The sequence below is a fragment of the Cryptotermes secundus genome, unplaced genomic scaffold (genome assembly GCF_002891405.2).
Source record: "Cryptotermes secundus unplaced genomic scaffold, Csec_1.0 scaffold795, whole genome shotgun sequence".
NCBI classification, from domain to species: Eukaryota; Metazoa; Arthropoda; class Insecta; order Blattodea; family Kalotermitidae; genus Cryptotermes; species Cryptotermes secundus.
In genome coordinates, this window is record NW_019745094.1 from 191,650 (window position 1) to 209,093 (window position 17,444).

At 39.8% G+C, this 17,444-nt stretch overlaps 1 protein-coding gene across 2 annotated transcripts in view; it reads left to right on the top strand.

Annotated features, from left to right (window-relative positions):
• The first annotated feature begins 1,784 nt into the window (after positions 1–1,784).
• LOC111874975 (Kv channel-interacting protein 1) overlaps positions 1,785–17,444 on the top strand; it is a 145,230-nt gene continuing 129,570 nt past the window's right edge. For both annotated transcript variants that reach the window (XM_023870899.2, XM_023870897.2), the window contains exon 1: positions 1,785–2,028. The gene's annotated coding sequence lies outside the window, so the exon portion shown is untranslated. The remainder of the gene's footprint in view (positions 2,029–17,444) is intronic.

The window sequence follows — 17,444 nt, forward strand, 5'->3', positions numbered from 1 at the left end:
CTCATTCTACTTTTTCGTCGTCATCATTTTCTGTCCTCTTCTTTACTTCCTCTTTCTTTTTTCTCTTTTCCATCATCCTTTTCTATCTTCTTCCTTTCTCTTTTCTTCTCCTTCTTCTGCTTGCAGTAGGTAGCCAACCTCTGTCCACTGCAATTCTTCACTTGCCTTGTCCTTTCTGGATTGAAATCGGATAACGTTCTCTGTGATTGGCGCAGCCTCCTTCCGCTGTGGAGAGCATGCCAAGGCTCTTTCTGGCAGTCCCATTTTTCACTGTATCCCGAGGACTCACGTTTTCCGGTATTCTTAAGAAAAATTCATTTGTGAAACTCGGAACTTGAGTAATCTTGTATTCATCGAAACTCACGTTTTATATTTATACAGAGTGACAAATGTCAGTACTTTTAATTTGCTTTATTTTCATTTGAAGCTCAGTTTTTTTTTAGATCAGGTATTGCCTGGAATTTGTACAGTTTTCTTGCTATATCTTGATCTTATGTATATATAGGATAAATATATATATATTTATATATACACATTGTCGCATGTTTGCTAGGCTACGCGACAAGAAACTTTGTGGGTTTCGGATTTGAACGAATATTTATTGGTCACTCGCTATTAAACTCACACTTACAATTATTCTCAACTTATAACGTCGTCAGACGTTTCCTCTTCACTATGTGTGTGTGTGTGTGAGAGAGAGATGGGATAGCTCAGTCGATATGGAGACGGGCTATGGGCTGGACGGCCGGAGTTCTGTTCCTGGAAGCGGCAAGATTATTCTCTTCTCCACAGCGTCCAGACTACCTCTGTACCCCACCTAGCCTCCTATCCAATGGGAGCGGGGTGCTCCTTTCCCAGAGATAAAGCGGCTGGGGTGTGAAACTGACAACTTTTCTCCATCTAGTGCCGAGGTAAAGAATGGTGGAGCTATACTTCCACTCTATGTCTACATGGCATAGTGCTTAATTAATTAAGCACAGGCACAACTTTACCTTCTTTCGTATATGTCAATTATATCTCAGACAAAATAAATAAGGGCTGTTTTAATTAAGGCCCATTTTATTAAGTTATCAGTAACTCGGAATTGTTAACGAAGAGAGAAGGGAAAGGATATGGAAGGAAACGGTTGTGGCCTAATTTGAGATACTGTCCGGACATTTATCAGCAGTGACTGACATAATCCACCAGAAATTTCAATCATGTTAATTGGTGTCCTAGCAGAAATTGCAATACGACCGTATTTTTAGTATTACAGTCTCTTTGCTACAATGGTCATAATCATTTAGAAGCTAACGCTCAACGCTCATACAATGCAGCAACATCGGTAAAATCGATGCGTACCCAATGCGAACTTATATCCACTGACTGATCGGATGTAACACGATCTAACGCATCATGACTTCAACCAGATGTGACATTATTGTTGTTATTGACTCTGCTTTGTTTTAGGGAAGTCTCTGATTCGAATATCGATCCGGAGACCGGCTATCCTAACTATTGTTTTAGGGATTTTCCTCAGTTTCTCTAAGTGAATGCCTTATAATTCCTTAAGTTAGGTCAGAACCTCTTCCTTCCAGTCCTTTCCGATTCATAACGTAACCACCACGCCATTAGTTGTTATATGTGACACGTATGAGACATGCAATTAATAAAGTATCATAAAATAAACAAGAAATCGATAAATTAAAACTGGTTTCAGCAAAGGATTCAAAGCCTTTCACAGTTCCCAAGTTGTTTAAAACATAATTCTGTTGATAGGCTTGCGGTGAGGGACGCTGCTTCAAGCGTGAATATCGGCTGACGGAAGGAAGGGCTAACGGATGGGCGGGTGGGCGTGGCAGAATTCTTCTGGCTGATACAGAGTCGTCCGTTGCTAGGCAGCGGTCGCGACGCGCCGTGGCGCTTAGCGTCGGGCGATGCGTGTAGGAGCAGATGGATGATTTGCTTGTTCGGCAGACGACACGGTGGAGGAAGCTTGGATCGTGTCCCTCTTGCTGCTTGCCGAGACTTCGCTTGCACGTGTACCAGGTATGCAACGCTTTCATTTGTTTCGAAGAATCATGGTGTACTACACGCAAATATGGAGCAAAGTTATTGACAGTGAAATGCCGCTTGTTAGAACTGACATTATATCTTGTTGTGGGTTAGTTTAAGAAGCCGGAGCAGAATGAAAACCTAACTCATTGTAAAGAGAAGACGTATGTAATTTTGTACTTGGTTACATCAACTCCGTCGGTTTGTTACTTCGTTGTGGTGCGTGTTTGACAGTGCTGTTAAATATCTCTCCTTACAATTAAAATACTTACAGTGGAGACTTTTCGAGCTATCTAAATGTCAATATGGAGTCAGTGTCCAACGTTTCGGATACGGTCTCAGCGTCTATCATCAGAGATTTATGTGATGAATGTTGCGTCGTCAGGATGTATGTATATTTACAGCCGACAGCGTACTGTGCAACTTGCAGACGCGACAGTCAACATATCAATCCCTGATAATGGAAGCGGAGACTGTCTCCGAAACGTTGAATATTAACTTCTTATTGAAACGGCTGGTCCCCGAAGAATGTTTCGTTGTCTACAATCGTCTTGAAATCTTCAAACAGCGTTAAAATATTTGTTTATGTTTCTTATACGAGTATGATTGGAGTTTATAATTTCGGCTAGTAATTTCTTATATTGCCCGTTTAAATGGTCTCATTTCATAAAAATATCTCTCCAGGAATCATATACTCGTATGAATTAAATACGTTTAATTGAAGTTACGTTAAAAGCAATAAATTAATTTGCTTCAGCGTGTTAGAAATCATATTAAGAGTATCCGGCATATCTCAACATATACAAATCAATACCGTTATCACGGCCCGTGAGATAATTTTGTAATATAATCTCACAGCTATTTCAGAAGTAAGATATCAAAGCTGGGTGCCTTACTTGCATATTGCCATTGTGGAATATGCACGTTATCTTTCGCCACAGTATCTGTCCACGTTGTTGCGAGAGGTACAGTCCACGCAGTAAAACAGGTATATATGTGCACAGTAACGTGGGATATTTAATGGAGCTGTGCAATGAGTTTTAATATCACACAGCGCCATTGACACTGTGCTACAGATCACAGATATATCCAAAAGATATTATTTATTTTACAAGAGTACTCTATTCTGAATTGTAACGCCCTGCGTTTCACTAGAAGTCCACCGACCTTTCAGAGGAACGTGTCGCCTCCATCTTCAGGGTCGAAGAGTAAGCCAAGCAAGAATATAGCAATGAGTAGACGGTAGCAGAAAATCCAGCATATTTATTTTAGCATTCGCGTTCACACTGAATACTGTTATCGTGTTCACATGCAAACATAAATTCAACCGTTTATATTTAATTGAGGAAATTTAGATTCTAAAGGGTTCTGACGATGGTGTATTATACTTAGAATTACTGAGTTTTTGGACTTTGTCAATCTTCCAGTATTCTAGAAACTAGAAAACCCAGCGTTTCGGAAACTGGAATTGTTTCCAACCTCAGGGGAGAAGGGGAGACACTTGCTCTACAGTATCCCACATAAAGAGTGATTGATGTTTTCTCTCTCTAAGGGGCCCAACATAGTAGGTGTCTGCCCCCTTTACCTGAGGACTGATACAGATCAGTTTCCGAAACGTATTTTCTATTTTGCAGAATACTGGACGATGGACAAAGTCCTAAAGCCATCAATTCCAGTGAAGTGTTATTATGACGACCATATCAAGCAACGTTAGATGGACAGGACGTGTAGCACGTGTAAAGAAAATGGCAAATACCTAAAATATTTGTTTTGGATAATCCGAAAAATACGATCTATCCATAAATCTGGCGATAAGGAGAATTCAGTTAATAGAAATGTGCAGTATAGTCCTGATTCGTCTGTTCAGCATAGGATCCAGTAGCGAGGTGTTATGAACACTGTAACGGACATTCTGGTTCAAAACGTTGGGAGCTATCTTGCCTACATCAGCGAATATGAGCTTCTCAAGAATAACTCATCCGTGGAGTTAGAGGCTAAGCATAAACTGCGGTTCCTCAGTTTCGAAATCTGTAACATGTAAAATGCTAAGCGAGGAAATTATATTAACTAATTTCGAAAACAAATTATTTTTTACATATTTACAACAAAAAATACTAACGACAAATTGAAACTGGCGTTTGAGATTAGCAGGTTACACATTAAAAATTACTAATTAAAAGAACAACATTTAATAAGAATCTAATTTATGGCAATAATTGTTATATCTCTCTATGGTTCTACAGCCTTTTTTTTTAGATTTTGGCCGCTTTTTCAGTTTCTTGATCTTTTACACAACCGGTAGGACTCCTTGGGCGGGGGATCAGCCCGTCGCAAGACCGCTACCTGCACACACGACAGCACAAATACAGAATAAACACACGCAGACATCCATACCTCGAGTGGGATTCGAAACCACGATCCCAGTGTTCAAGAGAGCGAAGACAGTTCATGCCTTAGACAGTGCGGCCACTGTGGTGGGAAATAGTGGTTATAGCAGTGCAAACATATGACTGACTTAAAAGTTAAAAACAATCTTCGCTAATTAAAAGCCTATTACACTAATTATTTTCTTCTATAAGAAGTATGGCTTTAAAGAATACAAATAAAATAATAATAAAAGTACAATATTCTACGTCGATAGCATGATATATAAATTAATGTAGTGCTAGTAACCATAAATACATAAATTGGCTGCGCTTTTATAAATGACAGATATTTATACACGTATTAATATATTTCTAACAGAAGAAAGCATTACAAATATCTCTAACGGCCATGCGTTTCCGGCCTGCATGATAAATGAGCAAAGATGCTACAGTTTTATTATTTTAAACGAATGGATTATTTCATAAATCAGTGCCGTTCGGCTGCCCAACTGCTGCAAGAAGTGATGCAATTTATTATCACAAATATTCAGATCCTGTGGTAAGTGAAATGAATTAATATATTCTTTGCCTGAGCCTTTGTTTCATAAATGTATCACATACAAATATAAATAGAAAAAATTGACTATTTCAAGGCATTTAAAATTCATTGTGTGGCCTTCTGCATTATGACACAATGTAGATAGATATTCCATCTTCGTGGTTCAAGTGAAATACATTTTTGTGCTTTCAGATATTCACAATATTCAGTTACGTACATAAACTATAAAAGGAACTATAAAAGATACTTACTTACTTACTTACTCATGGAGCTGAGCCCTTCTGGAGGAGCCGCCAATTCTGCAGCTACTCAAGAACTTCCCAGCATTTTATGAAACCCGAATGCTCATTACCGTGTTCACAAGAGCCCTCCACTGGCCCCTATCCTGAGCCAGATAAATCCAATCCGTACCATTCAATCCTATTTCTCTAAGATTCATTTTAATATTGTCCACTCACCTACGCCTTGGTCTTCCCAGTGGTCTCTTTCCTTTTGGCTTTCTCACCAATATCCTATAAGTATTCCTCGTCTCCCCCATTCGTGCTACATGCCCTGCCCACCTCATCCTCCTATAAAAGATACATGGAGTTTTAAGGGGAAACGAAATATGCTTTTTAGTCATTTCTTTGCATCAATTTTTAGTCACTGGAATAATGCCCTAAATACTAGCTGAAGCTCTTTTAAAGTGCGTCCCTATGCTTCTACGCAAAAGCTACATTCCTTGTGTTTGTACGCTTCATTTGAGAAATATGGCACTTGAACTGTGCCAGTCTATTGCCAGGAGACTATTAATATTCAAGACAAATCTACTATGTCAGATATCTCCTACAAACAGGTAAGCTTGTACTTCGAATGAACCTTTAACATATGTTATCACAACACAGGCTGTAATCAGGTGTTTCTGAAGGCGGAGGTCCCACACCTGTCTACTGGTTTTATGAAGACGGCTGTCATGATGATTATATTGGAAGCTGATTAAGAATTGTGAGTGATGAGCTCATCACAAACACATCATTACAGCATGTACAGGACCCCTATATATTTGTGTGTATCTGTACATAAGTATTTAATTGTGACTTAATTTAAAGTTAAGACGTCCATAACATGAACATGAATTATTTTATGATAATTGTTTGAGCTCATATGAACACGTTAATGAACCTTCGGGCACCGTAACAGACAGAATATTTTTTGATCAGGTATTTGCATCGGAAGGACTCCGATCCATAGAGTTGGTTACCTTTCCTCATAGATACGTTAACGATGCTTTTTGTATCGGGCGATAGGATGACTAATGAATAATGACTTGGAAAGGATTCGGAAGGAAACGGTCGTGGTGTAATAGAGGTACTACCCCGGAATTTGTCTGGAGGGACGGAGGAAAATTAGGAAAGTACTCAGTCAGTAGTCGATGTCGTAGCCAAGATTCGAACCCAGCACTTCCAGAATATGAGTCTAGATTGTCATTTCTAGACCAACTTCGTGTCACGTTAAATGTAATAATACTCACATATATTCCTATCAACGTCGCATAAAATTGGTATTGATGGGTTGCCGTTCGTATCCTAATAAAGAGGAATATAGCAAGCATCTGTTATAATTTGTGTCAGATTTTACGTCAGTACGTTTGTAAAGCGAGGAAATGAACTGAACAGCGAGGTGCCTAAACCACTGCATAATCTTCAGCCTGGTATAATTTCCTGATTTATTCCCACCTCCCCATATTCTGGCAGCATCCGCTGTAACAGAAATGGTACATCAGTTTTGTGTCCCTCCAGCCGTGCGTCTCTCTTACCTCTATTCGCTCTTTTGATCCTCCTATAGTGATGCTAAGCAGAGTGAAAATTAATTTGCGAAGCCTCGCTTCTTGCACGTTATATATGACAAGTCAGAACGCACTTTTCATTGTGAAATATGCAGGATTAACCTTAACCGTCTGTTCGTAAAGCCTGAACGTGTCGTTGGTATCTGCTTGCTTTCCCGGGTCGCCCAGGTTCTCTTAGTTGCAGCAGTATAGAATTCAATTAATGTTTCGATACGCAGTTCGTTTTTATTGAAGAAGGATTTTTTTTAATCTCTAATTTCAGTCATAAAACACTAAACTGTCTTTTCAGTTCTGCATTTAGTCAGTAATCTGACCTCAAGTTCATGCTGCTTTCAAATTTTCGGTGTACATTTTTTTTAATATCCAAAGTTAGAATATAAACCCCGAAAATATCTGAAAAACGGATAGAACATATTGGGTGAAAAACAAGTGTCTTAAGTTTTTAAAACTTTACATTTATATAGAATGTAAAGTTATCAAAACCGTGATTATGAAAAGTTTTATGGTCTGGGATATAACGCCATGTATTCCGTTGAAAGTCAGTCGACGTTTCGGAGGAGCTCGTATCCATCTTCAGGATCAAAGAATAAGCTAAGCAAGAAACAAATGAAGCAGGCACCTAGAAGATCCCTGCCTGCTACCGGCTTCATGTTGATTTCTTGCTTAGCTTACTTCTAGACTCTGAAGATGGAGACATGTTTCTATACGGCTGTATATCCCAGAATATAGAATTTTTCATCACATACGAATATGCAATTTTATTTAATGATGAATGCAGATACTGTTTGCAGAACTGATACGGTGTGGAAAATATAAACAATCTTTCTGTAAGGTCCATGTCAGTATCAATAGTAATACAAATAACGGTTACTCTGTATAATATAAAACACATTCTTGAGGAAAGCAAGCCCAGTATGTCTGGAACAGAAACGGTACTGTAATGTCCTTTGAATACCGATTAACTTTGAACTGTTAAACAGTGAACCGAGTAATGTATTGCACACATCATGATCCTGTGGCTCGCTTCTGCAAGACTGAACGCTTGGCTTGAGGAATTCATGTAGATTTTGTTAATCGTTTAGGTTGATAACGTGTGAATTCAGCCTATCACATTCTCAAGCATGAACTCTTTTAGCTCGCTCGGACGCTGAGATCATGGGTTCGAATCTCGCTCAAGGCATGAATGTTATATGTGTATGCGTTTATTCAGTGTTTGTGTTGTCCTGTGTTTAGGTAGCGGCTTTGCGGCGGGCTGATCACTTGTCTAAGGAGTCCTAGCATCTGTGAAAAATGATTACGGAACTGAATAAGAATCTTGGGCTCTGAACAGACTGGAAGAGCCACTGTAAATAACGTTTGAATACAACTAAAATATTCGACATAATTCTCAGCCTGGCGCTGATTAACATGTTTATGAATGTGTACATTCTAACAGTGAAGGCATTGCTCATTCTGAGTCACGCTTAGTCCATCCGATTGTAAACAATATGTCTTCAGCTGGTTGAAGCAATGTTACTGCCAAAACTGTAGCAGCAAGGCTTCAAGGACTCGTATCTGTTGAATGCAGTGAAAATGAATATCCTTTGGGGCACTCGCTTGTGGGCATGATAATAATTGCTGGAACATGTGTGTTTGGTTTCCTCTACATCTGCTCAGAATCAGATGTTTAATATTTACTGGGTCTTCCTGTCCATGTTGACGTACATCAGCAAACAGTTGTCCAAGAACGGGATATCTGATTGGAAATGGAATGTGAATTCACTTCGATGTTGATCATCAGCTGAATTCCTTATACTTGCCTCAATTTTGTTTCTGTTCGTTTATATATTATTTAACGACGCTCTCAATGACACGGAGCGTCGAATAGCGTCGAATAGAGGGAAGTGGTAATGGCCTAATGGTTTTATGACATTGGCATATCAACGTTTCACAGCTGTGTTGTTGTTGATCTATGGCAGTCTCTTTCTGAGTGGCGTCTATTATTGTCTGAGTGTGTTTTGGTGTGCCGTCACGAGAATGTCCGAGCTGAATAAGATTTCTTGTTAAACTTGGCAAGCGTGGAAGCGAAATCAGAGAGATGTTAGTGAAAGTTTATTGGAGTAATGTTATGAATAAAACAGACGTTTACAAATGGGCGACACGTTTATCTGAAGGAAGAGAAAGTGTCACTGACGAAGAGAGTTCAGGACGGGCAGCAACGAGCAGAACTGAAGAAAACATTGAAAAAGTTCTTGAAATTTTGCTTGAAAATTGTTTGCTGACTGTCAGGAGCATAGCAGAGCAAGCGAACATTGACCAAGAAACTGTTAGGAATAGCTTAACTTATGATCTTGACATGAGGAAGGTGTGTGCAAAAATGGTCCCAAAGGACCTGCTCACACGGCACTGTCTGTGAGGGAGTTTTTAGCAAGAAAACAAATAATTGGGCTGGAATTCTATTCACCGGATCTACCCCAGTTACTTTTTTCTGTTCCCGAAGGTAAAGGAAATATTGAAAGGAAGGCACTTCATAAATCCCTCCCATAATTGTGTGTCTGTATGTGCGTCTCCCCTATTGTTGCAAGGTGACGACTCGGTTAAATGTATCCCTCCTTTCGGTGCTAGACAACGGTTCAGTAATCACGTCCCCTTGACAAAGAATACAGACAATAAAACCATTGAGATGGGCTCAGGTGCCATGATATGCTGTACGTACCAAGTTTCATAAAGATTATTTCAGGCATTCGAAATTAATAAGAGGATACACACACACACACACACACACATATAGATACACAGATAGCATGGATATCGCATAAGCCTACTTAAGGAAAGTAGGCTTAAACTGCCTTAACAAGAGTTTATAGCTGATAATACACTACTGGTGTGTTTACAGAAGTCCACCGTACTGTACCTAAACCAAATGAATTCAGTTCACATCCTTGCATCCGTCTTCTTCTGATCTCAATTTAATATTATCCTCATAACTATGCTTACGTCACCCAAGAGGATTTCCGACTAACAGTTTTTACATATTAATAATCCCTCCTCGCTTATCTAATCAATTTTTTCCTCTTTCCATAATTTCTTGACATTTTCATTAATAATTGTAAACCAGTGCGTTATTAATAAAACAGTTTTAACCATGAAACCGCCGAGTGATCTGTGTTATAAGACAGGAAACCCGAGCTTCCATATCAGGCAGAGAATGTTACCAATTTGAGAATATTCATTTACAATGTCTCTAAAATGTCTCTAAAAGGAAATGTCTTCAAACTTCCCCTCCAACCAACCCCCCAGCATCTCGTCATGGCACTCAAATGCCCTCATCAAACTCAATTTACATCTCAGCTGAATTGAAAAAGAGAAAGAAGCGACGAGGGAGTCAGTAAAAAGAAACTGGTCTGTTTTCAACAAATACACCGACTTTGTGAAACTATTAATTAAAAAGTTTCCGAGACCTCAATGTAGATCCAGTTCATTCATCTAATCTACTTGTTCCTGACTTCTGTTTTATAACTTATGATGTCTGCTACTCGCGAGGAAAGCATCAAGATTAGGAATGTACTTGCTTGAGGCTTGGCCCAGAACCATGTTAGAAATACGTAATTCAGTAGCTTTCCTACATGCAGTTTAATACTTATTTAATAACCTCTAGTAAGAGTTGTGAACCGGAGTGAACGGAGAAGTTCATGGAGCTAGGCCTAGGCCCACTGGGGCTGTAGTGTCAAGGGGGGAAAAAAGTTGTGAGCGGTCTAACAACGATTATTCTGCCATCATTTCTCTTCTGGCAATCACTGTGATTGTGATATGTTACGTCATATCTTAGGAAGGTAATCATATGGGAATACAAGTTCAGTGTGTTCAACGAAATCCCCGGTATGGCAATTTCCGTTCCACTCATAAGACGAAACCCGAACCGAGGCCGCGCCACAGCTCAAGCGGTTAGTCGCTGGCTTCCCACCGCGGCGGCCCGGGTTCGATCCCGGGTCTGGTCAAGTGGGATTTGTGGTGGAAAAAGTGGCGCTGGGGCGGGTTTTCCCCGAGTACTTCGGTTTCCCCTGCCAGTCTTCATTCCACCAAATTCTCCTTCATCATAATCACCCGGGGCAGGCTACAATAGGTCAATCAGTGGGCGCCGTGACGAGTGGACCCAGTTGGACTCCACCCCCCACTAAGCGAATTTAAAAAAACAGAACCTAGCAAGTTTTCAGGGTTTTGATACTTGTGGTTATGAAGCGTTCCGCTTACTCGGATGTAACGTTCTGTAGTGCGTTGAAAGTTAACAAACGTTTCGGAAAAGCATATCGCTTCTATCATCAGGGTTGAAGAGAAAACCAAACACGAAACCAATACGAAGCAGGCAGCAAGCAAAGGCTGCTCCATGCTGCCTTACCCTTAAACCCTGATGACGGATGTGACACGTTCCTCTGGTGTGTCGGTTGACTTTCGCTGAACTACAAGGCGTCATAAAGGAGCCGGGATAGCACATATTGACTGGCAACGGGCTGGAAGACCGAGGAGTCGGATTTCGAGTCCCAGTAGGGTCAAAAATTTTCTCTTCTCTACATCGTTCAGACCGGCTCTGGGGTACATTAAGCCTCCTTTGCAATGGGTAACGTGGCTCTTTCCTCTGGAGTGAAGCAGCCGGGACTTGAAGCTGACCACTCTCCTCCAAATTGTGTCGAGGACAGTGGATCTATATATCCACTTCTCCATACGCCTTCATGCTGTAGTGCATAATTAGTTAAGCACAGGGACAACTTTTACACGGTGTTATATCCCGGGAGACAGAACTATTCAGAAGCTAGTAACTTTCTACTCATGACGTTACGAGTTTAATTAGTATCGGATGATGTCCCGTCCTCAAAGCCGTTTCAGATATGCAGTGATGACCGGCACATAAATCTTAATTCATTCGTGGGACATTTCCACATAACCCATACGAATGTGAAACTTCTAACTTCTAATCGGAGAAGCCCAGTTCGACTCTCAGTCGGAACATCGACTATCTTGACTCAGTTCTCTCAGTACCTTTAGACGAATACTGGACTATTACCTTGAAATAGGCCATTTTTTCAGTCTGCTTTCATTAAGAATCTTACCATCTGACGCCGTATTACCCGAAGTTATTAGCAGCCTCGCTAAATAAACCTTAGGACGATCAGGCTTATATATTCGTTAGCTCAAGGATGGACATATTCGTTCTTGTGCCACTTTTGCACTCCACAAAAATTAATATATTCCTAAATTGCTAAGTGAAATTATCTACACGCAGTCACTAGCTATGCGGCAAGAAAACTACGGCCTGAGGGCAGGATGAGGCACGTGAAGGAGTTCAGTCCGGCTACAGAATCGTTTGAATATTCGTAAGGAAGCCTCTTATTATGTTTAACAGATTATGAAGAGAATGTAAATTCGGGAACGCTGTAGACATGTTTACTAAGGATATTAAGTGTACCTACAGCTGGACACGGGAATGTCTAAGTGAAACCGACTTCTGATAGGTTTAATTTTTTGTGAACACTGATCAGAGTTCTGGATATCGTGTCCAAATAAATTAGCAATAACTATAAACTTTTCTTTCGATGCAGGCCTACCTACGAATTGTGTTCGTTCAGGCTGAATCATTAATAACGCTTAACAGTTATTTTTAAATGACTTTTTTACCCTCGCTACATACCGCCCTGCGGTTACTTCGAAACAGTCCCACTCGGAGGTTTAATATAAATAATTGCTCACTCGTGAGTGAGAAGCGTAAATTAATCACATAGCCGCTCTGTTTTAATTCAAGTAGGAAGGTAAACTCCAATGTAAAATATATTTTTTTTTCAAATTACGAGCTTTGAGATGTTACACAGCTCACAGGCCTTCCAATATATATATATATGCGTGTGTGTGTGTGTGTGTGTGTAAATCAATTCTTAGAAAGTTAATCACACTACAGCTGTCACAACATGCAGAGTGGAGTATCGGTTTCCTTGTAATTCGTATTTCGTTAAACATCCACCACAACGAAAAACACCCTAAATATCTTTCTCTTGTCCTTTGCTAGTGGGTGGGATTAATCCCTTGTACTGCAGCCATTTCTGGCCTATTTTACCATTCTCTTGTTCATAGTCACTCAGATGTTTCGTGTAGCGGTGACGCTTTGGATTTATACTCGGAAAGTATTCTGCTCCAATCTCGGCAGGTATATCAGCTATTTCGGCTGAAATTTTCGTGAATTTCCTCACTTAATCCAGAAAATTTCAAGGATATAGCCCTATTATTTCCTGTCCGCGTGCTTTCAAATCCTTTATAATTTATCATTCATCAGTCGTCATACTATTCGACGCTCTATTGTCTAATACTAACTAGTCATAAAATAAAATTTGTCTTCTTTTCATTCTCTTCATGGAGTATGACAACGGCCTCTTCCGGCTTCACAATGCGGATAGTTTTCTTTATCGCATTAGATTTATGTCCTCCTTGCTCTGTATTAGAAAGTATATATATTTTTGAAGTTCTTGTATTTTTAATTCTCTCCAGATATCATCCCATATTTTCCTGTAATTTGAAATGTTTTCTGTGGTCGAGACCATATGTATTTCTCTAATAAAACTTTAATTATTTTATCTTCTTAAGACCGTACGTCCATAATTATTCCTAAAAATCTCAGTCCATCTGCCTCTATTATATTCAGATCCTGTTACTGCAACGTCCAGACTTCCCTTCCGCACAACATGTAGGCATGGCCATTAGTGTGAGAAACTTAAGTTCAGTTACTGTCCCACACTTACCTTTCAAACGCCTGAATAGGTTGTCATTTTTTGTGGACATCTGCCAAATTCTCTGTTCACATTCTCACCGGTTATATGTTATAACAAGGATAATTATAACAAGAAAAATTTTCAAGGGCGTGTCGATGTATTGCCACTGTAGTTCTAAAATAAAAGTTTTAAATTTTATTGAGATTAAAAGGAAATTAAATTCGCTAGAGGGGGTGAAGTCCAGCTGGGTCCACTCGGCACGGCGGCCACTGATTGGCCTATTATACCTGCTCCGGGTGATTATGATGATGGAGAATTTGGTAGAATGAAGATTGGTAAGGGTATCCGAAGTAGTCGGAGAAAACCCTCCCCAGCGCTACTTTGTTCACCATAAATCCCACTTGACCAGACCAGGGATCGAAACCGGGCCGCAGTGGTGGGAAGCCAGCGACTAACAGCTTGAGCTATGGCGCGGCCTTTATTGAGATTTATGTTTCATATCCTGTTCTGTTCTCTGCCTGGCATCTTATGTTTCGTAGAATAGATGATGTTGGGTTTTAGCTTTATGTAAAGAAGGGGTTATATATGAAGCGAAGTTGCATTCATTGAACAAATTTAAATATGGACTTCCAATATGAAACGTCTTATGAATCCGTCTACGTATTTTGGAAATGAAATGTGTGACCCAGTAGGCGGAGAGATGAAGCCTTCCAACTGCGAGTTAATTTTATGTATATTGTAGAAAAGAAGGCATAAAACTCTTTCGTCGTGTAACCAGACATGGAGTTGAAAATTAGTTTCTCATAAGTATATTAATAGCAGTTGGGAAACGGAAAAGTTCTGTGGATTGTTTCTATAATCCGACCACTTTCATGTACGTACGTTAAACGAGACTTGAAAACAGAGGTTAGAGCCTATGATGCATGCAAGTGTCTTTCGCCCGGAGAATATGTAATAGATCCTTCTACAGATATCTGTAGAGAAACTTTTTGTTTTACAGGATTCATATCACACAGGTCTTTTATGCTCTTAATCTCTTAAATTTGTTTTCTTTTCACTTTGCATTTTATGAGTGCCGTCTCTATACATTTCGCAATACATATGTTAAAATGGAACTTTTTTCGAGATATTTTTTCTTAGATCCATGACTCAAAATATGTACCTTATTCGAAACTTCTCATAATTCTCTAAATATAAGTGCATTTGTAAGTGAAACTGTCGTCTTTGTTTGTAGTTTATTAACAATTAATATATTTCATGTGTAAGGACTTATAATGTTCTTCAACCAGCTGTTTTTTCAACATTACTAATCTCTGTGGTTTAGTTGTCAGGCAAGTTTTATTATGTTTCAAGTACGTATAATGATATACTGAATTCTATAAGCTCATTTCTCAGCAAGTTTCAGGCGCAAAGAGGCATAAAACAGGAATTCACTTTTCTGATATTTTTAATCGTTGTGCTCTTATCTTAAATTATTTAACAACGAACTCCCAAGGGGGGACACGTGGTAGCATAGTTGGTTGCGGCAGTACGCTACAAGCTAGAAGGTCGCGGGTTCTATTCTCGATGAGGCCATTGGATTCTAATCCTTCAAGCCGCACTATGGCCCTGGGGTCGATTCAGCCTCTGACAGAAATAAGTATCAGGAATCTTTTTGGGGGCAAAGGGCGGCCGAAGCATAAGGCTGACAAACTTACCGCCATCTGTGAGCCGATTGTCTAGAGAAAATGTGGGAGCCTCGACGTCTCACAACACTATGGGCTTCCAAGGCCTGTTTACAGGGATGGCGTTACTTTTTTTTTCTTACATGCTCCAAAATGCATAACTGTGTAAGTTATACACGATCGATGAGAGACTGGTAAAGATGTTGTTAAAGATCCGGCCAGGGTCTGTTTTAAGATAATTTCCTAGCAGTTACCTAGAAAGGGATGAAAATCACGGAAATTATCCACCAGACTGATTCGCCTCTGGGCCGGGAATGGAGCTGCGGACCTCTCGGGCGGGAAACAGAAGTGGTAACCACTTGACCCAATTGTTTTGCTTATACTCATCCTGCCTTGATGTATTCATGGAAGTAAAATGGCGCTATGTTGCACGTTTCGTTTAATAATAAAAGAAACTTCTCCAGACGAGCCAAATTATTCTGCCAAATGAGTTTCGATGAATGGCTGGATATTTTACAAATTTTGCTCATTAAATCGGAAGAGAGTATGTGGGAATTGAGGTCGTCACGATGGTGGCCATGAATGTGATAACGTGTAGTCTGACAGATACGTGCCAGACTATACGGCGTCATCCAAGATAGCAATAATCTTTGCTGGAACTTAATTTAGTCCGAGACCCAAAATGGGACGAACTGTCTAGAGTCTGAGAAAAGTGTCAAAAATTGGCTTTCTATCAGAAGAGAACCATAAGGTGCAGAGGACTGGAATATTACATTAGTACCCAAGGGTTTCGCCTTCGATTCTCACCAGTGCCACCAATCTCAATGTAAGAGAAAACCGATTAGTAAAATCGCAATCAAAAGGAAGGCGGCAGTAGATCCATATCCTAAAACAATGTATAAGCCTGTATCATATTTATGTAAGATATTATAGAGTTAAGAGTTGTCTATCAGTACACAGATGCCGGTCACGGTAGCCGAGCGGTCTAAGGCATGCACTGTCNTTTTGATGTAAGAACATTTTGCTTTGCTGCTGTTTCTTTTAAGTTTATCTATCAGTACACAGACGCCGGTCACGGTAGCCGAGCGGTCTAAGGCATGCACTGTCTTCGCTCGCTCGGAAGCCGAGATCGTGGGTTCGAATCCCACTCAGGGCATGGATGTTTGTGTGCGTTTTTCTGTGTTTGTCTACAGGTAGAGGCTTTGCGACGAGCTGATCACTCACCCAAGGAGTCGTACCGAATGTGTAAGATCTAGTAAACCGAAGTGAAACGGAGAATTTCATGGAGGTAGGCCTAGGCCCAAATTGGGGCTGTAGCGCCACAGAAAGAAAAAAAAAATCAGTGCACAGACAACTATTTTCCTTCTTTTCTATGTGAACTTTGTATGTATAAACCTAGTGTAACTTAGCATATTTTTTTTTAGAGTTTCTATTTTGATATGATTCTCTGTAAACGTATAAATATACAGAATAAACAGCAATAGAAAACTTGCCGTTCTCCTCATCATAGAAAATTAAGCTCTCGTAGGATCTGAAGCTCTCAGCGGTGGTTATGCAGAGTCCTGTCTTTTGGCATATTACGTTATGTAGTCCGTTGAAAGCCAACCGACCTTGATTTATATCGATTAGTACTGATATAGCAACTTCGAGATTCAGTTTTCAAACATATTTTCCGGATGTTTTGGTCATGCATGTTGATAATTTTTTTTTATTTTATTGATACCAGCTATCCCCAGTTCTCTTCTAAGATATTCATTTCATTTGTGATCTGTCATTCTGTATATTTGAGTCGCTCCACTAAGTTCCAGTTTTGTCGTATTTATTCGACCTCTTTTTGTTTCATTATGTCAGACATTCAGGTCCATCTACGCTCAAATTCATGGACACCGCGCCAGAGAATTTTAGCAAGTTTTCCACTTGGCATGAATAAAGTGTGGTTTATACTTCAAACCCTCTTGAGGTTGAAAGTGCTATTGCAAAATTGAAACGGTATAAATCGCCAGGTAGTAATAAAATTCCGCAGAACTTATTCAAGCATGAGGTGAAATATTACATTCTAATATCCACAATCTAATTACTTCTATTTGGCATAAAGAAAAATTGCCTGATCGGTGGAAGGAGTCTATTATTGTACCAGTTCACAAGAAGGGTGATAAAACTGACTGTAGTAATTATCGAAGATATCACTGCTATCAACTTCATACAAAATTTTATCCAATATTCTTCTTTCAAGGTTCAGTCCATATACAGGGTGATTCACGAAGT